We start from the raw sequence: 22,385 nt of genomic DNA on the forward strand, positions 1-22,385 counted from the left end.
GATGGACTTGAGGCTTTATTGAGGCTACAACAGGGACCTAGAGGAGAAATTGGTTTTGGCCTTCCGATGAGCTTGAGTATCCCGTGCTCGCCCCGAACACACAACTCAAGTTCATCGATAATAACTCATTCCACTAGAGAGTTATTACCGCACTACCGCACCAATCCCAAATTACATTATGGGCTCCTTCTTATCATGAGTGTGTTAGTCTCCCTGTGTTTAAGATTACGAATGTCCACTAATTAAGTGAGTTACTGACAACTCATTTAATTAATATCTAGCTCCAAGATTAGTACCACTCAACTTTATTGTCATGTTGGACTAGGTCCACCTGCAAGGTTTAACATGACAATCCTTATGAGCTCCTCTTGGGGACATTCTCAACCTAGATAACTATGACACAGATTCCTTCTATAATCAACAACACATACTATAAGTAATATCATTTCCCAACTTATCGGGCATATTGATTTATCAAGCTAAACCTCACCCTTTGATAGGTCAAAGAAATAAATATTAAATATACATGCTTGTTATTATATTAGGATTAAGAGCACACACTTCCATAATAACTAAGGTCTAGTTCTTTTACTAAGTCAGTACAAAAAGAACTTACCTAAATGATCCTACTCAATACACTTAAAGTGTATCAGTGTAATTTATTAGTCAAGATAAACTAATACTTAATTACACTACGTCTAATCTGATGGTTTGTTCCTTTCCATCTTAGTCGTGAGCAACTGTTTATAATGTATAGAGAACCGACAACATGATCTTCTAAGTGTGACTCCACACTCCATGTTATCTACTATATAAATTAATTGAACAATTACATTTAATAAATAAATGTAAACATTTGACCAATGTGATTCTTTATTTCAAAATAAATGTATACAAAAGCTAAACTTTTAAGTATATACTCCAACACCCTAGGTATCAAAACCCTAGGTCAGACCAGATAAGGTATCAAAACCCTAGGTCTTGACCATGATAAATAACATGGTTGTGTCACTACCTCTATAAATAGGCATAATCAGGTATACACTAGCATGATGTGCAAAATAAATAAACAAGCAAGCATGTAACAGGTCAGGTAGTGATCAACCGAAGCAAATGAGAAACATAATCATTGCTATATGTTAAAAACATTATTATGCATATCAAAAGACATAAAGTCAAAGTACCCGCCTCCAATCGAAAAGTCCAATCTAGTCCAAATACGACGTCGAGATACTCGTCTCGCGTCAGAGTCCTGTAATACATAATATACAGATTTAGCTAATTACGTATAATTTAATTAGCTAAATCAAATCTTCCAACCTATTTAGGATAATCATAATCGAATACGATTATTGATTAATCCTCCTATTAATCAACCTACTACAATGTGCATAACCAAACAAAATCTCAATTAGGGTTAGGAAACCCTAATTGCTTAACTTATTCATCCTACATACTCACCAAATCCGCGGTAGCTAATAGAACTCTCGATCGGTGAAGTCCACATTCGTAAGACGGTGGCCGCAACTGAGTATGGCTACTGTTTAGTACTCCACTCAGCACTTGCCAGCCCGAAATTAGCAGAGCAGTAATGCTACTGATCGAACCTGCAACCCTCTGTAAAAAGAGAACAACATCTGGTGATGATCCACGGTAGATAAAGGACAAGAACATATCACAAAAATCAAGATCTAAATCCTCACCTTGTTGTCACACTGCCGAATCTCTACTGCTCTGAGGAGGAGGTAAGGTTCGGAGCTAGGGCACAGGTGAAGTCGACTGTCGGTGCTAGGGCACAGCGAAGAGGTTCTGTACGTCGGCGTCGACGCGATTGGTGATTGTGAACCCAATCTAGGGCACAGCGGCGGTTGGCGTCGCTGGAGGGGAGAGGGATCGGGAGGCAGAGGAGTCGGTCGACTCTTGCTCAAGCGCCGGTAAGGAGGGAGAAAGGGAATGCGTCAAGGAGAAACAGCTGTCGGGGAAAGAAGAAGAAGAAATGGTCGCCGGGCTCTGTTCGACGGCGGCGGGTTGCAAAGAGGCTAGGCAGATCGACGTCGGGTGTGCGGCTCGGGAGAAAGAAAGAGAAGAGAAATGCCGCTTCTCTTGGTCTCGGCCGTATGCACGCGGGAGGAGAAGGAAATCGCCCGCTGCGGTTAGGGCACAGGAGGAGGCGGCGTCGGGCAAGGAAGAGGGTGCGGGCTCGGGTGTGCGAGGGAGAGGGAAAGAAATCGGCGAAAACAAGAAAAGAAAAAGGAAATGAATAAACAAATTTAACGTTTACTCGCTTAAATGGGTAGCCTAAACAGGCTTTCCCGGACCCCGTTTTTATCCCCGTTAACTCGTCTATACGAGCTCTGAAAAATTCCTGAAAAATTTCCAAAAATTCTGAAAAAATTCCTTATCATTATTCGTCATTTTTCGATATTTTACACGGTGCGCCCGAGGGACGAGGTGCTGTGGAAGAGTACGCCGACGGATGAGAAGGAGGTGTGAGGCATTTTTGAGGGACCAGAAGCTGGAGCGGAAGGTTGCTCGAGAATGTCGGAAGTTGGGTTCAGGTGAGCCCTATTCCGAATGGTCGAAATCACCCAAGCGAGTGGAGCTTGAGTGGAAGACCCAAACCGAGGTGAGCAGCACCGGAGCAGAGGGCCCGGATTGAAAAAAGTCAACCTTGTTGACTTTTAGGGTCTGGGCACCCAGACTCATTTCGGGCGCCCAGAACCTCTTTTTATCCACATCTGACTTGGATGTTGATCGTTGCATTGGGGATAGAATTCTATACCACTCCAGGTGCCTAAAACCCTTCTAGGTGCCCCGACCAAGGCTATAAATGTAGCCTTGGTCCAAAAGCTAAAGAACAACAAGCAATTCTTGATACAACACTTGTGAGCTTTTCAGTTTTATTTTGCTTTTTCCTTTCTGAGCTTTCATTGTTGTAAAGAGGTTTCTCCGCCTGAAGGAGAAATTAGTGTGCATCATTTCCTTGGATTAACAACCACCCCGATTGTAACTAAGTAAAACTCTCTGAGTCTCTGTCTTTCAGTTTCTTTTACTTATCATTTATGCAAGTGTTCTTTTAAGTCCAAGAAGGGTTTCATGTTTTTATTTGTACAGGGCTATTCAACCCCCCTTCTAGCCGGTCAACCAGTCCTATCAAGTGGTATTAGATCTAGGACATTTCAGGAGGACTAACCGCCAATCGAAGCACCGAATCAATGGTCGGACCGAGTATAAACCCACCGAAGTTCGAGGGGGAGTTTGCTAGCTAGAAAAAGCGAATGCATGTATTCTTTAAAACTGACTTTGAATTACTATTAATAATAAAGTTCGGTTTTATAGCACCCGAGAGTAAGGAAAAATACCAGTGGATGAAGAAGGAGCAAGTTGACTACGTGCAAACAATAAAGCAGAGTTCCATCTGCTGAGCGTCCTTCCACCACAAGAAGTCAATTGGATCAACACCTACGACTCAGCAAAGGAGCTTTGGGAGAAGTTCCTTGAGCTACACCAAGGGACGTCCGAAGCCAAGCTTGCGAGTAGGGACTTACTTCGCAACCAGCTCACCAACCTACGATTTGAAGAAGACGAAACGATTGCATAACTTCACTCAAGGATTAAGGAGCTTATCACCAGACTTTCGAATCTTGGAGAAAAGGTAACCAATCGAGATTCGCTAAGGTACGCTCTTAATGCATTCCCTAGAAATACAAAATGGGCATTAGTAGATGCCTTCTATATCTCTAAGGACTTAGAATCTATTACCTTAGAAGATTTTTTTTCAACTTTTGAAGTGCATGAATCGAGATGTATAGGTACGAAAGAACCGAAGCACAACATCGCCTTCAAGGTAATGAGAGACGAACATGAGTCAGAATCCTCTCTCGACGACGAAGAAATGGTAATGATGGTAAGGTGTTTTAAAAAGGTATTTAAATCAAGAAAGACTAACCATTCGTAGGGTAGAAAGAAAAGGATAATCAGATGCTATCACTATAACGAAGAAGGGCACGTTAAGGACAACTACCCTAAGTTGAGGAACAAGGATAAAGGAAAAAAGTCTATCCAAACGAACAAGTACAAGACTTTAAAGGCGACGTGGGACGAAATGTCGTTCAAATCAGAAGTTGAGGATTTCTCCGGGCTTGTGTTGATGGCAAGTCATCAAGACAAACACGAAGAAAGCTCTTCTGAAATGAGCATCGAGAGCATCGATGAAGGGGGAGCGACATTGGAAGAAAGTAGCAGTTCAGGGGGAGCCACAGACAACAAGATCGACAAGGAAAGTCAGGTGCATTCTCTTCCTCTCGATAAAATGTTTAAATTCGTTAAATTATTATCTAAAGATTGTTGCAAATTAGTAAAAAAAATTAAATAATTAAAATTAATTCTAGAAAAATCTTGTCCATTATGAGATTTTGATAAATTAAAGCTAGAAAATAACAATTTGCAAAAAGAAATAAAAATGTTGAAAAATCATACATGCACATATAGTACAAGGATTAGAAGATATAATTTGAACTGGTATTTTAAATATCACAAAGGAAAAATTAGGAAAATCTCTCAGAAATACATTCCAAAGAAATTCCTAATTAACCCAGTTGGAAGGAACCTATATTGAGTTCCAAAGTCTTGTTTAACTTGAACTTTAATTAGACGTAGCGCTTTCAGCGAGATAATTAGACATTTAATTTCCTTATGAGATTTTGTCTAGAAAGTGGTTGTTGCATCAATAACCAAGAAACCCTAGTATCTCGCCACAGCCTGGAAGCCAAATATTGAAATAAAATATTTAATTGACTAACTGATAAAACATTACAATTGAAATTAGATGATGCTTTGAATAGTTATTCAATTTTTTTTGGAAAATTCTTAAATTATTCTATGCAAATATGTTTAACTTAAAAAAAAATCTCATTTTTTTAACTTAAAGTTTTTTAAGTTATTTTATAAACTTGTGCTTTACCAAAATGTATTTTATATGTTGCACAAATTTTTTTAAAACTTAAAAATATTTTCCTGAGAAAATTTTTCTTACTTAAAAATTTTTTTACTTAAAGTTTTTTCAAAGTATCAGATTTACTTTACCAAAATTTCTATAAAAATTATTTTTTAAAAAAAAATTTGTTTAATTGAGGAAATTATTGATTATTTCTCAAAAAAATTTATTTAGAAAATTTTTGCATTTTTAATGCTATCAAAATTATTCTCAATATTTTCAAAATCTTGATAAATTTTTTAAAATTATTTGAAAATCAGAGTTTTATAAAAGTTACCCTAGATTTTTTTTGGTACCCTATTTTTTATGTGATCAAAGGGGAAGAAGGGAAAATTAAGTCTAGAGGGAGGTAGATTAAATTTTTTTTATTTTTACACTTGAATTGCAAATTTATTTCTTTTATTTTATATTTATTTGCCCTAACTTAACTTGGGTTGTTCACATCAAAAAGGGGGAGATTATTGGTACCCTAAGGTAGTTTTAATGTAATCAAACAAGTTAAGTTAGGTCATGGTGTGTTTAACCTTGTGTCTAAGTGTGCAGGAGCTTAGGAGCACAGGAAGTCGAGTAAAAGACACAGCTAGCGAGAAGGACGGCATGGGAGAGAGCCGATTGGCTCGGTGCATCCGAGAGATGAGGTGCTGCAGAAGAGTACGCAGGCGGACGAGAAGGAGGTGTGAGGCATTTCCGAGGGACGAGAATCCGGAGCGGAAGGTTGCTCGAGAAGGCCAAAAGTTGGGTTCGAGTGAGACCTATTCTGGATGGACGAAATCACCCAAGTGAGCGAAGCCAGAGCAGAAGACCCGGACCAAGGTGAGCAGCACCGGAGCAAAGGGTCCAGACCGAAAAAAAGTCAACCTTGTTGACTTTTAGGGTCTGGGTGCCCAGAACCTCTTTTTATCCACATCCGACGTGGATGTTGACTGTTGCGTCGATGATAGAATTCTATCCCACTCCAGGTACTTGGAACCCTTCCAGGCACCCCAACCAAGGCTATAAATATAGCCTTGGTCTAAAAGTTAAAGAACAACAAGGAATTCTTGATACAACACTTGTGAGCTTTTCTGTTTTATTTAGCTTCTTCCTTTCTGAGCTTTCATTGCTGTAAAGAGGCTTCTCCACCTGAATGAGAAATTAGTGCACATCATTTCCTTAGATTAACAACCACCTCGGTTGTAACCAAATAAAACTCTCTGAGTCTCGGTCTTTCAATTTCTTTTATTTATCATTTATGCAAGTGTTCTTTTAAGTCCGAGAAGGGTTTCGTGTTTTTATTTGTGCAGGGTTATTCAACCCCCTTCTATCCGGTCAATCGGTCCTATCAGTATGGTCTGCACCCTATAAGAATTTTGAAGACTTGCATGCCATAACAAGTTAGATGCCTATAAATAAGATGCATTAGAGGGGTGTAAAAAGTACATAATCGCTATAGAAAAGTCATACATACAAAAAAAAAATGGAAATCCGTATTTATACTCTATTCAAACTTGAGAGAAACTTAGCATCTTTAAACAATTATCAATAGATATCCTCATATATCTCAACTAAACAAGTATCATACTTTTGTTTGATATTAAATACCAATTTTTTTTATAATAAGGATCCAAAACACTTGAAACATAAGCATAATTTTGTATAAGTAAGCTAAAGGATAGTATGTTCATTCACCTACTATTCCTTGCCTGCACTTTTCCATGAGTCTTCCATAATCAACTCATTGACTCCCCAATCTCCGTAGCTGTAAGATAGATTAGAAAAAAAAATTTAAATTAGCTAAAATCACATGAATCTACTTGAACAAAATAAGACCACACAATTATTTTAGGTATCTATTATATGCATCACTTACCTTCTTTCAGGTCTTTGCAACTGATTTCTTCACAATTTGTTCAATCTTAGATTGTTTCTCTTTGTGGGTGGATGACTTCAAGATCTTACTTTTAATGAAGAGTGTATCGCTTTTGCACCGGATGTAGATACTTCTTTCAGTTGTTCTGCCCTTAAATGCTCAAGATCAATAACAATTAGTTTTTCCTTCACGTTTTTCAATATTTCCACCAAAATAGAACAACTATTGTCATTTTTTATGCCAAGTTGTTGAACCTCTTGTATCAATAGAGTGAGAATATTATACCAATGTCTTTCTCCACCACAACCATAATCATCATAGATATTACTGATACTTTTATACCCACGCTTAATATCTTTGTGCCATCAATCCATAGTATAATTCATAGGAACCTCAATCACCTTCATTCTTATCAATACTTTGATTACATGCCTACATAAAATTCCTTGAAACTCAAATAGATGGCACACACACTTCAATTGGCAATCTAACACTGTATAATGTACCCTAAAGGAAACTTCTCTTATAGGTTCTCCATTTTTTCCCAACATAGTTTCTACTACTTCAAATATTAAAGTTGTCCCTTCTTCCTTCAATAATGAGGCATCACAAAACATCAACCCTCTTATTTCATCTTGGAACAACTTAAATAAGTTGTTAGTGTAGGCATTTTGAAATTGTCTTTTAATAGGATGACCAAGAATAACAGGCATGATAGAATTAAAAGAAACAAAATCTAAATGTTTTTCATTCTCAATCTTCTTCTTCAAAGCATTATCATACTTTTCAACAAATTGCTTCAAGGATGTTTTAGAATGAACGTAGTCATCAAAAAATACATTCATACTTTCGCTTCTTTGAGATGTTGATATACCTGCCCAAAAATTATCTTTAATGTATACAAGTATCCGTCTATTTTGTTCTTCATGCAAAGATTTCAACCAATTATTGTTCTCTAAATTAAACTCCACAATCATTTTCAACCAATTTTCATCACACTCATTAACTATAAGCGAGTTATAAACAATGTTCTTCAATTGTTTCTTTATCATTTTGTATTGAGCATGACCACCTAATTTTGCTAGAAGTTTTTTCATGATATGCTTAAGACACTGATGATGATGATGAGAATTTGAAAACACCTCTTCAATTGCAATTGTCATAGCGTGACATTGGTCTATGATTATAGCCTTTGGAGTACGTCTGAGCGTACATGTCAACCAAGATTTAAATAATCATATGAAAGTTGTTGAGTCTTCGCTTGATAATAATCCACAACCTAACAAAATAGATTTACCATGATGATTCATCCCAACAAATGGAGCAAATGATATGTCATAACTATTAGTTAAATAGATTGTATCAAAAGTCATGACATTAAAAAAGTAATAATACGCAACTCTACATCTTGCATCTTCCCAAAAAATATTTCTTATTTAAGATTCCTCATTTAAATCAAGCACATAAAAAAAGTTTGAGTTCCTACTTTGCATGTGACAAAAATAATTACTCAAAGCTTTAGCATTTCCATCCCCTAACCTCAACCTTCTAGCTTCTAAAATATAATTTCTATAATGTCTCATCAAATGCCAAATTATCATAGCCTCCAGCCTCAACTACAAAATGTTGGTCCCGATATGGCTAATAAGAGGAAGTGAATTTCTTAAAATGAAAAAAATACCCTTTCTCAAAACTTTTGACTTTAGATAAGAAAAACACTTTAATAAATAAAACTAAATTGCATAAAAGAAAGTACAAGACACAAAGGATTTTACTTGGTTTGCAATCAGGAAGGTTGTTAATCCAAAGCAAGATGAAGCTCAACTAGTAGACTCCTTCGACACAAGTCGGAGGTAGAGAAGTTTTGTATAGAATGTTGAAAGCACAGAACTTGAAAATAGAGTAAGAAATTTGAGTACAGTAAATGTTGTGTTGAAATGTCAAGCATTAGGCCTCCTTTTATAGGCTCAATGGTTGAAGTGGTCGTTTGATGACATGGTACGATTCGGGACCAAGTCCGAGTGCCCCCACCTAGTCGCCAGTTGGTCGCTTCAATCCTCTTCACAACGGAAAAGGGACAGAAATAATAATTTTTGAATTTTAAATACTTAAAAATAGAATTTGACATCTGAAAATCATGATAATTTTTTAGAATATATAAAACTTAGTATTTATCCATAGGAAAATTAAAGTTTTCAAAAATAATGTCTAGATAATTTTTAAATATAGAAACATTGGTTTTGGTAAATAATTCAAAATAAATTAGATAACATTCAAAAAATATCAAAAAAATTTCTTGTGATAGAAAACATAATGTTTTGTCATAGAAAAATAATTTTTTTTTACTAAAATAACTCATAAAATCTTTTTATATATTAAAATATGATTTTTGTTAAAAAAAGTTATAAAATATTATTTAGGGTCAAAAAATTCTGAAATTGTTTTTTACTGATAAGTAGCAAATTTATTTTTCACAAAAAAATTAAAATGTAATTAATTTCAAAGAGAAGAGATACAAAACAATTTATTTGAAAGAATTTTACTATACAACAATTTTAAGCATGCAAAAATTAAGACAAAATTAAAACTAAAACAAGCATAAGGATTTAGATTAAGCATGATTTAGGAACTCAAAATAAGTTCCTACCTATTGGATTTATAAGATATTTTTTAGGAATTAATTTTTGTGAAACCTTTGCAATTTATCCCTTATGGTATCTAAAATACTAATTAAGTCTACCATAATTCCTAAAATTTGAATTTTGAATAGAACTTGAGTTTGAGTATGTATCATTCTTTTTCAATGACTCTATTTGTTCTTTTAATTTTTATTTTTAATTTTTAATTTATCGAAATCTTCTAATCGACAAGATTTTGCTAAAGTTACTTTTAATTCAAAATTTTCCTTTATTAATTTTTCATTTTCTGTTTCTATTTGATAAGAATTTTTAGAAAGAATTTTAATGAATTTGTATAATTTGTTAGGAGGTAGAAATCATACCTGACTTACCTTATCAATCTTGTTGTCTGACGCTCCCCCTTCATTATTGCTTCTCTCTGACGTAGCTCCCCCTTCATTGTTGATTCCCTCTAAGATAGTTCTCCCTTCATCGATACTCTCGATGCTCATTTCGGATTAACTTGTTTTGTTGTCTTCTTGGTGGCTTGCCATTAGTGTAAGGCCAGCGTAGGCTTCAATTTCTTACTCTGATGATGATGATTTGTCCCACATCACTTTTAGGTTCTTGTGCTTCGTTCTCATTGGTCTTTTCTTCTTGTCTTTCTCCTTTAGTTTTGGGCAGTTTTCCTTGATGTGTCTTTCTTCTTAGCAATTGTAGCACTAAACCTTCCATTTGCTTTGGGAGAGCTTTTTGGCTTGTGACCTATTAACTTTGTTAGACTTAAAGAATTTACTGAATTTACTGAATTTTCTTACCAGAAATGCAACTTCGTCTTCATCGAGGGATGTGTCTAAATCTAGTTCACCCTTCTGGTTCACCTTCAATGCTAGGTTCTGAGCTGTCTTTTTTTCCTTTATTTCTTAAGCCTAGACATCTCGATTTGTGAAGTTCAAAAGTAGAAAATAAATTTCTAATGTACTAATCTTGAGGTCCTTACAGATGTAAAATGAGTTGACTATGGATGTCCACTCAGGTGTTCTCAAAAATGCATTTAAAGCGTACCTTAACGAATCTCAGTTTGTTACCATTTCTCCGAGATTTGTGAGTCTGGTGATCAGCTCCTTGATCCTTGAGTGTAGATGTGTGACTTATTCACCTTCTTCCATTCGAAGGTTGCTATGCTGGTTCTAGAGCAGATCCTGTCTTGTGAGTTTTGCCTCTGAGATCCCTTCGTGTAGCTCCAGGAACTTTGCCAAAGCTCTTTGGCTGATTCGTATATGTCGATTCTGTTGACCTCCTATGGTAGTAGCACACTTAGGAGGTGAAACTCTGCTCATCCATTTGCTATGAAATCAGCTTGTTCTTTCTTGGTCCACAAATATTCTTCTTTTTCTTCTCCTTGTGAATCTTTGGGAGTTACAAAACCGTATTTGATTATTAACAAAATTTTAAAATCAGTTTTAAAAAATACCTCCATTTATTTTTTTCCACATGGCGAACTCCCCCTCAAAATTGGGCGGGTAGATGCTTGGTCTAACTATTTCTTATGTGCTTTGGTTGGTGGTTAGTCCTTCTGAAGTCTGGCTCTAATATTACTTGTTGGTCCCAGTGTGATCGACAAGAGGTGGGTGAATTGCCTGAAATGATAAAATTACCCTTTCTCGAAACTTTTAACTTTAGATAAAATAAACACTTTAATAAACAAAACTAAATTGCCTAAAAGAAAGTACGAGACAAAAAGGATTTTACTTGGTTTGCAACCGGGGAGGTTACTAATCTAAGGCAAGATGAAGCTCAACTATCCTTCTTCAACACAAGTCGAAGGCATAGAAGCTTTGTACAGAACATTGAAAGAATAAAACTTGAAAATAGAGTAAGAAATTCAAATACAGAAAGTGTTGTGTTGAAATGTCAAGCACCGGGCCTCCTTTTATAGGCTCACTAGTCGAAGTGATTATTTGATAATGTGACACAATCTAAGCACCCAGACCTTGTCTGGATCCCCCCTAGCTGGCCGCTTTAATCCTCTTCACAATAGTAAAGGGATAAGCATTTATCCACTCCCAGACGCCCAGACCCACTCCGAGTGCCCAGACCGCTGCTAACTTAGATCTGTAGTGCCCAAACCAACTCCGGACACTCAGAATCCCTATACCTAGACTTGGTCTAGGCACCCAGACAAGTCAACTCTGTGTTGACTTGTTCGACTGCTGCTCCAACACTTGGGTGATTTTCTGGCCATCCAAAGTTGAGCTCACCTGAACCCAACTTCAGCATTCTTTCCTCGAATAGTCTTCCTCTCTGGCTTCTCGTCTCTCAAAAGTGTCGCACACCTCCTTCTTGTTCCACTAGCTTACTCTTCTGTATCTTTTCATCCCTCAAATGCACTGAAACCATCGACTCAATTCCCATGCCATCCTTCTCGTCTACTATGTCTTTCACTCGACTTCTTGTATTTCTAAGTTCCTGCACACTTAGTCACAGGGGTCAGAACACCACAAAACCTAACTTAATCTGGTTGATCACAACAAAATTTACCCAAGGTACTTAGACAAAAGATTGAAAACTTTTGTTTAAAGTTATTCCAGTTTGATCATTTAATTCCAATTTTCTCTTTGTAGCTGAATCCAATACTTTATTACATCTAAAATGTCGTGACTTTCCGGAGCTCAAGATATGATTATGTTCGAGGCATACATTAATTATCACAAAGTTCTCATCATTTTGAATAGCAACATTAATCTTAGCTTTGCAATTCATCTTAGTAGAAGGTCAAGGGTATAAAATATTTTTTGCTTGAGATACTTTCCTACCATTTTTGGCACATCTAATAAAGAAATATTTTTTACTTTCCATCATCTCCATTTCTACCACCTAATTTGCAAATACCAAAACCAGCATTCTAAGCATAGAAATTATAAAAAGTGCAAACTTCTTCTTCAAATGACAATGTTATTCCAATCTCAAGAAGCTTGACTTCATTTACACTAGATGGAGATGGGTCTTGATCCGCATGATCATTGTTATCCTTTACCTCATTTGAATCAATTTTTCCTTCTTCCATGACACTTTCTTCACCTACATTTATTAAAAAATGTAGGGTGGGTAAGTAATGTTATTCTATCATATCTATTCATAATTTAGCTCAAGTAGAAGAGAAAAATCAAACACACATAATACTACATCACATAATAAAGAAAACCGACCAAAAAAACACACATGCTTAAATGTCAATCAAACAATCATTCAAAGAACTGTAACCCTCAAATAATGTCCAAAAACAAAATAAAAGAAACACATTTTCAATGCAATACCATTTCAGCTACCGTCATAAATTCAAGGTTCATCGTATGATTATTTGAGCACGAATTGCTCTCGCCTAGCCTAAAAAATCTTTGTCGCTTGGCTTTATTGCTCTCATCGGTTGGCAAGGTTCACTACTTTGTTCCCACACAAGCTGCAATTCGTAGGCTTGGGCGAAGAAATTAGGGGTGAGTACTTAGACGAAGAAATTAAGGGTGAGTATGAAATAGAGTCGTAGTTGGGTTAGGGCTTTGATTCCTTGGAAGGGAGAGGGAAGAAGAAGAAGGAGGAATGGCTGAGTTAGGACTGGGTTAGCATGAATTTCATAAAAGAATTCGAAGGAGTTAGGGTAGGGGATGGAGAAGAGAGAATGCATGGGAAGGAGAGTTAGGGCAGGGAAGGGGACTGCGACCGAAGAATGAGAGAAGAGTTCGAGTTAGAGTTGGCTTCCTTCACTGGGTTAGCTCGTTGATGGGAGGAGAGATGGGAGAGGGATGAAGAACACGAAGAAAAAGAACGAGAGTTAGGGCATGTAACACCCACGAAATTATAAGATAGGTATATGGATATTATTTTCTTTAGAGTATAGAAATAAAAAGGATAAAAGAAAAAGGGAAAATAGAAACCCAAAAAAATAGAATAAGAAGAGGTGAGGTCAAGGATTGAACCTTGAACCTCCCACAAATAATGGAGATAAATTTATGTATGATAACCACTAGGATAATGAATAATATATGAATAGAAAAGGATGGAATTTTAGTTAAAGGTGAGAAGGAAATAAAAAGAAAACTAAGCAAAAGAGCAAGAGAAAACCAAGTTGCTTACCTTCTTTTCCTCTTGGTTAAGAAAAGGAGCAAGCAAAAGATGAATTGCCTACTTCCCTCCCTCTCTCTATTTTCGTGGGAATTAAAGGAATGAGGGAAGAGAGGAGTTGAGGGAATGAATAAAGACATGTTTCATTGGCAAAAGGAATAAATAGATTGGGAGAAGAAAAACAAGAGATTAAGTCCTTTTCTTTCTTCCTCCTTCCTCCTTCTTCATTCTTCACCGAACCAAGAACCTCTTCCCTCTCCTCATTCCAATAGCTAAGTTAAGTTCTTCTCCAAGAAAACTAATTTCCGAGAAGAAGCTTTCAAGTTCTATTCCTTCCAATCAAAAAGAAACAAAAGGAGGTACAAGAAGAAGAAGCTTTCTCCTTCCTTGGCACTTAGGATACTTTTCTCCTTAAGAAAAACCACAAGCGAAAGGATGTAAGTTTCCCTCACCTATAGTACAATAGCTTTTGCGTGTTCTATGAGATTTGGTTACATAAAAATCTAAGAAAAAACTCATGAAGAATTTCGGCCAAGATAAGACCAAAAAGAGGGACCTAGGAAATGTAAAGATCTAAATTTTGATATGCTCAATATGTTCCTTGTGACATGTATTTTTATGGTAGGGATTTATCTCATGTTCATATGTTAGAATGTTGATTAGAACTTAGAATCACACCCCTAGACTCTCGGATAAACATGAATAAAAAGAAAAATAGGTAAGCTAAGACTCAAACCAAGCATGTCTTTTATTGTTGATTTATGATAGGTGCCTCATGATGAGGAAGTGGTTAACTTGTTATGCTCATATGATGATTGAACTTCATTCCATGCTCATATGTATTCGGCCACATTATGTTAAGGGCCTAGGAAACTTAGAACCTAACTCAACTATGCTCATGTGGTTCCTTGAAATAATTGCTATGAAAGTTGTTTAAGGTTCTTATGCTTTTATGACACTTGAACCCTAGCTTTAAGCCCTACAAGTTTCGGCCATATCATGTTAAAGGGCCTAGGAAACTTAGAACCTAACTCAACTATACTCATGTGGTTCCTTGAAATAATTACTATGAAAGTTGTTTAAGGTTCTCATGCTTTTATGACACTTGAACCCTAGCTTTAAGCCCTACAAGTTTCGGCCATATCATGTTCAAGGGCCTAGGAAACTTAGAACCTAACTCAACTATGCTCATATTGTTCCTGGAAATAATTACTATGAAAGTTGTTTAAGGTTCTCATGCTTTTATGACACTTGAACCCTAGCTTTAAGCCCCACAAGTTTCGGCCATATCATGTTCAAGGGCCTAGGAAACTTAGAACCTAACTCAACTATGCTCATGTTGTTCCTTGAAATAATTACTATGAAAGTTGTTTAAGGTTCTCATGTTTTTATGACACTTGAACCCTAGATTTAAGTCCTACAAGTTTCGGCCACATTATGTTTAAGGGCCTAGGAAACTTAGAACCTAACCCAACTATGCTCATGTTGTTCCTTGAAATAATTGCTATGAAAGTTGTTTAAGTTTCTCATGCTTTTATGACACTTGAACCCAAGATTTAAGTCCTACAAGTTTCGGCCACATTATGTTTAAGGGCCTAGGAAACTTAGAACCTAACCCAACTATGCTCATGTTGTTCCTTGAAATAATTGCTATGAAAGTTGTTTAGGGTTCACAAGCTTGAATGATAATTTTTAACCCAATGTATGCTTGATAAGGTTCGGCCATGATAAGTTGTAAGCTTAAGAAACCTAGAACTCTATCTAAACTTGCTCATGGTGTTTTTCTTATGGTATAAGAAATGATACTTGTTTAGGGTTCACATGTTGGTATGGAGTTTTCACCTAAAACCCAATTATATGTTTCGGCCACTATAAGACATTAGGGTTAGAAAACTAATTATGTTTCCCATGTATCTTATATGCCATGTTTTATGAGATTGCTATGCTTCTATGTTTAATTATGCACACTTATGATCTATACATGATGGAAACCCTTATACTATGCTGTGTGTTATTTATGATGAGCTGTGTGCCCAATTTATGCATGATATATATGATGAGCTGTGTGCCCAAGTTTGCATGTTATTTATGATGAGCTGTGTGCCCAATTTATGCATGATATATATGATGAGCTGTGTACCCAAGTTTGCATTCTATTTATGATGAGCTGTGTGCCCAAACTATGCATGTATTTATGATGTGCTGTGTGCCCAAATTTTTACATACCATTATGATGAGCTATGTGCCCAAATTCTATATGGTATGATATGATAAGAAATACGATGTGCAAAAAATGATAAGAACCATGATATGTATGACATGCTACTTTACTTTATATGGCTTGTACCAAGGGTGGGCTCCATAAACGCCCCGGGTCGATGGACTAAGAAACGGGCCTCGTTAGGGATGGGCTCCTATGTGCCCCTAAGTCGATGGACTAAGAAACGGGCCTAGTATATATGCCTTGTAGGGTTCAAAACTTTCTACCTTGGACCTACATAAGACGCGCGCATTTATGTATGTGGTACAAGTCGGGGCCCTAACCATGTTATGATTATGATTATGTTTAAGTATGTAAGTAATAAGTTTTTCAAATGACATGTTGCATATATTATTACATGAATCATGTTTTTGAAAGTCATCTCGCATAACACATTATGATTATGTTACGCTATACCATGATGCTTATGATTATGTTATGTTATGTTAGGATGAATTTTATGATTATGTTATGATATGTTATGATCATGATTATGTTATGGTAGAATGCACTTTATGACTTTATTAGGATATGCCATGATACCTTACGATTATGTTATAATATGATGCTTCTATACATGATATGATGAGTTATCTTTATGCTTTATGCCTTGAAGTTTTATTTATGCTATATGGTTTTTGTGAGTAGGAAAGGATCTTACTGAGCCTTGAGTGCTCACAGCTTACTTTCCTTGTACCGCAGATAAGGGCAAAGAATGGATGTACTAAGGGAGCAGCAGGAGGGGGCAAGAAGGACGTGTGTAGTAGTGACTTGGCTAAAGAGAAAGACCTGCTTCTAGTTAATAAGAATTATGTTCATGTTGTTTCTTTTATGACTCTATGACACTTCATCATGCTCTTTAGTATTATGGTTTAAATTTATGTTAAGCATGTTATGTGACTCATATGATAGGTAGTTAGCGATGATGATTTGAAAAGTAAAAGAAAAGTTTAAAGAAAAAAATATATACTATAGATAAGACTTCCGCTGTTTTAAGAAGAAAAGATAAGTAACCCCCGTCAGCTTAAGCAGGAAGGGGCGAGGCGTTACAGTTTGGTATCAGAGCCAGGTTTAGCCTTTTCACTACACACATGTCAAGCCTCCATCCTGCCGCTCCAAGTAAGAATCTATATGCTTAAATTAATTCTTCTATGATGCTTTAATATTATGCATGATTTCTTATTTTGTTTTATTATGTTAAGTCACAATTCTAGTTTAGGTATGCATGATGGTAGGATAGGAATAATAACGATCTTATGTTTGCCTGGATAGAAATAACGATAATTTATTGTTATTTAATGAAGATAAGTATGGCTAGGAGACGTACTACCCGAGCAGACGAGACAGTAACTTCACCAGATCTGACTCAGGTAGTTACCGATCTCCAGCGTCAGATCACGGAGCAACAACAGCTGATCACGACTTTGATGGGTCAGCAAGAAAATCTTGCCACCCCGCCAGTAAATCAGAATGCAGTGCCCATCATCCCAGTAGTTGCACCAGCACCACCGATAGCCCCTGCCCCAGTGGTCAGACAGGAGACCTACTTGATACAGTGGCTATGGCTGAAGCCGGAAAATTTCTCAGGTACTTGCGAGCCATGGGACGCTCAGGCCTGGTTCAAGACAGTGGAAAACATAGTGGAATTACTGGACTGGTCCGTAGCGGAAAAGATCAAATGTATATCATTCTGCTTTTCCGGAGACGCAAGGATGTGGTGGGAAAGAGTAAAGGCAAAAATATAGATTAATCTGATGAACTGGACGGACTTCGAGACAGAGTTCTTCGAGGAGTTCTTCCATATGCAAGTGACGAACCGGCACTACGACGAATTCATCGAGTTTCAGCAAGGTGACCTATCAGTGAACGAAGCAGTAAAACGCTTCAACCGTTTGGCACGCCTATGTCCAGAGTTGGTTCGCACAGAAAGAGAAAGGGTCAGACTGATGCTGAAGATGCTTCGACCCGAAATAGCACTAAATGTGGCTGGCGGAATTAATAGACCGCAGACTATAAAGGAATTGGTCAGCAGTACCCTCATCACAGAACATTATCAGAAAGCGATGAACGAGAATAAGAGTCAGGCCCAAACAGAAGGACAGAGACCCTCATGTAGCAAAACAAGCTGGAAAGGGACCTCTACCGGAAAAAGGAAACAATGGGACAATGCAAAAGGTAGCCCAGGGAATAAGCAACCGAAATACCCCCAGTGCACTATTTGCGGAAAGCTACATTCCGGAGTATGTCATAAGGGTACAAGAAGGTGCTATAATTGCGGAGGGGAAGGACATCTGGCCAGAGACTGCACTAACCGGTTTCAGACACCACCCCAGCAGAACAACCAAAACAAGAGTACCCCCTCACAACTACATCAGATGCAAGCCACTATTGAAGGAACACCGATTAGCCAAGGGAGATTGGAAGCCCCGCCAACTACAACGAACGCCAGGGTTTTCCCGCTTAATAAAGGAGATGTGGCAAGCGCCTCTACTGTCGTCACAGGTCAGTTACCTACTTTTAGTCAATATGCTAAAGCTATATCTGATGCTGAAGGCGAACCAGTGTTGGAAATTATCGGGAAATCGAGAGATATTACGAGTCAATGGATCGAAAATATGTCCGGGCAGCTCTCTACCATGACCATAGCACCCACATTATTCGATAATCTATTAGAGAAACAAACCAGTGACCAAAGTCTCGAAAGGATTAAACAAGAAACCCTAGAAGGAAAGAATGACGGATTCCGGATCACGGACAATGGAATATTATACCTCAAGGATCGATTATGTATCCTCGGGGATTCAGAGTTGCGAAGAAAAATACTAGAAGAAGCTCATTCAACGCCCTATGCAATGCACCCAGGATCCACCAAAATGTACCAAGATTTGAAAAAGAAATTTTGGTGGTCCGGTATGAAAAGAGATGTGGCTCAGTATGTCGGTACCTGCCTGACCTGTCAGAGGGTTAAAGCAGAACATCAGAGACCGGGAGGATTACTGCAGCCTGTCCAAATTCCAGAATGGAAATGGGAAGATATCTCTATGGACTTTATAGCAGGATTACCCAAGACAACAAACGGCTATGACGCCATATGGGTAATTGTGGATAGATTAACCAAATCCGCCCATTTTCTAGCAATCAAAATGACTTATCCGATTGAGCAACTGGCTCAATTATATGTCAAGGAAATTGTTAGGCTACATGGGATTCCTAAGACCATCATTTCAGACAGAGATGGTCGTTTCGTTTCACATTTCTGGGAATGCATCCAGAAGGCTCTTGGTACGAAGCTATTATTCAGTACTGCCTTCCACCCTCAGACCGAGGGACAAACAGAAAGAGTTAATCAAGTGTTAGAAGATATGTTATGGGCATGCGCATTAGACTTCAAGGGGAGCTGGAGCCGATATTTATGCCTGGCGGAATTCGCCTACAATAATAGTTACCAGGCTACTATTAGGATGACACCTTACGAGGCTTTGTATGGGAGGAAATGTAGATCCCCTATATGTTGGTACGAAGGCGGTGAAAAGAAAGAGATGGGATTCCAAACCGAGTTCATCGATAACACCACCCGGGCTATACAGAGCATCTGCCAACGAATAGAAACTGCTCAGAGTCGACAGAAGAGTTATACGGATAAGCGACGAAGACCATTGGAATTCAGTGTCGGAGACTCAGTATTTCTCAAAGTAGCTCCTATGAAAGGAGTAATGAGGTTCGGTAAGAAGGGAAAACTAAGCCCGCGTTATGTGGGATCATACCGAGTTCTGAAAAGAATCGGCAATGTAGCCTACGAAATAGAGCTGCCTCAAGAGATGTCAGCCATTCACAACGTGTTCCACGTTTCGATGCTAAAGAAATGCATTCCGAATACGGAGCAAGTGATCGAACCACGAGCAGTACAAGTACAAGAGGACCTCACCTACGAAAGCCGACCAATTCAGATATTGGATCGAGACGTCAAGAGACTAAGGAACAAAGAAGTACCCTTAGTCTTAGTTCTGTGGCAAAATCAACGATACGAAGAAGCCACATGGGAATGGGAAGATGATATGAGATAGAAGTATCCATCGCTATTCTAAGTTCGAGGATGAACTTTCTATGAGTTATGGGGTACTGTAACACCAACGAAATTATAAGATAGGTATATGGATATTATTTTCTTTAGAGTATAGAAATAAAAAGGAAAAAAGAAAAATAGAAACCCAAAAAAATAGAATAAGAAGAGGTGAGGTCAAGGATTGAACCTTGAACCTCCCACAAATAATGGAGATAAATTTATGTATGATAACCACTAGGATAATGAATAATATATGAATAGAAAAGGATGGAATTTTAGTTAAAGGTGAGAAGGAAATAAAAAGAAAACTAAGCAAAAGAGCAAGAGAAAACCAAGTTGCTTACCTTCTTTTCCTCTTGGTTAAGAAAAGGAGCAAGCAAAAGATGAATTGCCTACTTCCCTCCCTCTCTCTATTTTCGTGGGAATTAAAGGAATGAGGGAAAAGAGGAGTTGAGGGAATGAATGAAGACATGTTTCATTGGCAAAAGGAATAAATAGATTGGGAGAAGAAAAACAAGAGATTAAGTCCTTTTCTTTCTTCCTCCTTCCTCCTTCTTCATTCTTCACCGAACCAAGAACCTCTTCCCTCTCCTCATTCCAATAGCTAAGTTAAGTTCTTCTCCAAGAAAACTAATTTCCGAGAAGAAGCTTTCAAGTTCTATTCCTTCCAATCAAAAAGAAACAAAAGGAGGTACAAGAAGAAGAAGCTTTCTCCTTCCTTGGCACTTAGGATACTTTTCTCCTTAAGAAAAACCACAAGCGAAAGGATGTAAGTTTCCCTCACCTGTGGTACAATAGCTTTTGCGTGTTCTATGAGATTTGGTTACATAAAAATCTAAGAAAAACCTCATGAAGAATTTCGGCCAAGATAAGACCAAAAAGAGGGACCTAGGAAATGTAAAGATCTAAATTTTGATATGCTCAATATGTTCCTTGTGACATGTATTTTTATGGTAGGGATTTATCTCATGTTCATATGTTAGAATGTTGATTAGAACTTAGAATCACACCCCTAGACTCTCGGATAAACATGAATAAAAAGAAAAATAGGTAAGCTAAGACTCAAACCAAGCATGTCTTTTATTGTTGATTTATGATAGGTGCCTCATGATGAGGAAGTTGTTAACTTTTTATGCTCATATGATGATTGAACTTCATTCCATGCTCATATGTATTCGGCCACATTATGTTAAGGGCCTAGGAAACTTAGAACCTAACTCAACTATGCTCATGTGGTTCCTTGAAATAATTGCTATGAAAGTTGTTTAAGGTTCTTATGCTTTTATGACACTTGAACCCTAGCTTTAAGCCCTACAAGTTTCGGCCATATCATGTTAAAGGGCCTAGGAAACTTAGAACCTAACTCAACTATACTCATGTGGTTCCTTGAAATAATTACTATGAAAGTTGTTTAAGGTTCTCATGCTTTTATGACACTTGAACCCTAGCTTTAAGCCCTACAAGTTTCGGCCATATCATGTTCAAGGGCCTAGGAAACTTAGAACCTAACTCAACTATGCTCATATTGTTCCTGGAAATAATTACTATGAAAGTTGTTTAAGGTTCTCATGCTTTTATGACACTTGAACCCTAGCTTTAAGCCCCACAAGTTTCGGCCATATCATGTTCAAGGGCCTAGGAAACTTAGAACCTAACTCAACTATGCTCATGTTGTTCCTTGAAATAATTACTATGAAAGTTATTTAAGGTTCTCATTTTTTTGGGGGGAAGGTAAATGTATTATACTCCCAAAAAGAAACAAAAATACAACATAAGTTCTCATGCTTTTATGACACTTGAACCCTAGATTTAAGTCCTACAAGTTTCGGCCACATTATGTTTAAGGGCCTAGGAAACTTAGAACCTAACCCAACTATGCTCATGTTGTTCCTTGAAATAATTGCTATGAAAGTTGTTTAAGTTTCTCATGCTTTTATGACACTTGAACCCAAGATTTAAGTCCTACAAGTTTCGGCCACATTATGTTTAAGGGCCTAGGAAACTTAGAACCTAACCCAACTATGCTCATGTTGTTCCTTGAAATAATTGCTATGAAAGTTGTTTAGGGTTCACAAGCTTGAATGATAATTTTTAACCCAATGTATGCTTGATAAGGTTCGGCCATGATAAGTTGTAAGCTTAAGAAACCTAGAACTCTATCTAAACTTGCTCATGGTGTTTTTCTTATGGTATAAGAAATGATACTTGTTTAGGATTCACATGTTGGTATGGAGTTTTCACCTAAAACCCAACAATATGTTTCGGCCACTATAAGACATTAGGGTTAGAAAACTAATTATGTTTCCCATGTATCTTATATGCCATGTTTTATGAGATTGCTATGCTTCTATGTTTAATTATGCACACTTATGATCTATACATGATGGAAACCCTTATGCTATGTTGTGTGTTATTTATGATGAGTTGTGTGCCCAATTTATGCATGATATATATGATGAGCTGTGTGCCCAAATTTGCAT

The sequence above is a fragment of the Zingiber officinale genome, chromosome 3B (genome assembly GCF_018446385.1).
Source record: "Zingiber officinale cultivar Zhangliang chromosome 3B, Zo_v1.1, whole genome shotgun sequence".
Taxonomy (NCBI): domain Eukaryota; kingdom Viridiplantae; phylum Streptophyta; class Magnoliopsida; order Zingiberales; family Zingiberaceae; genus Zingiber; species Zingiber officinale.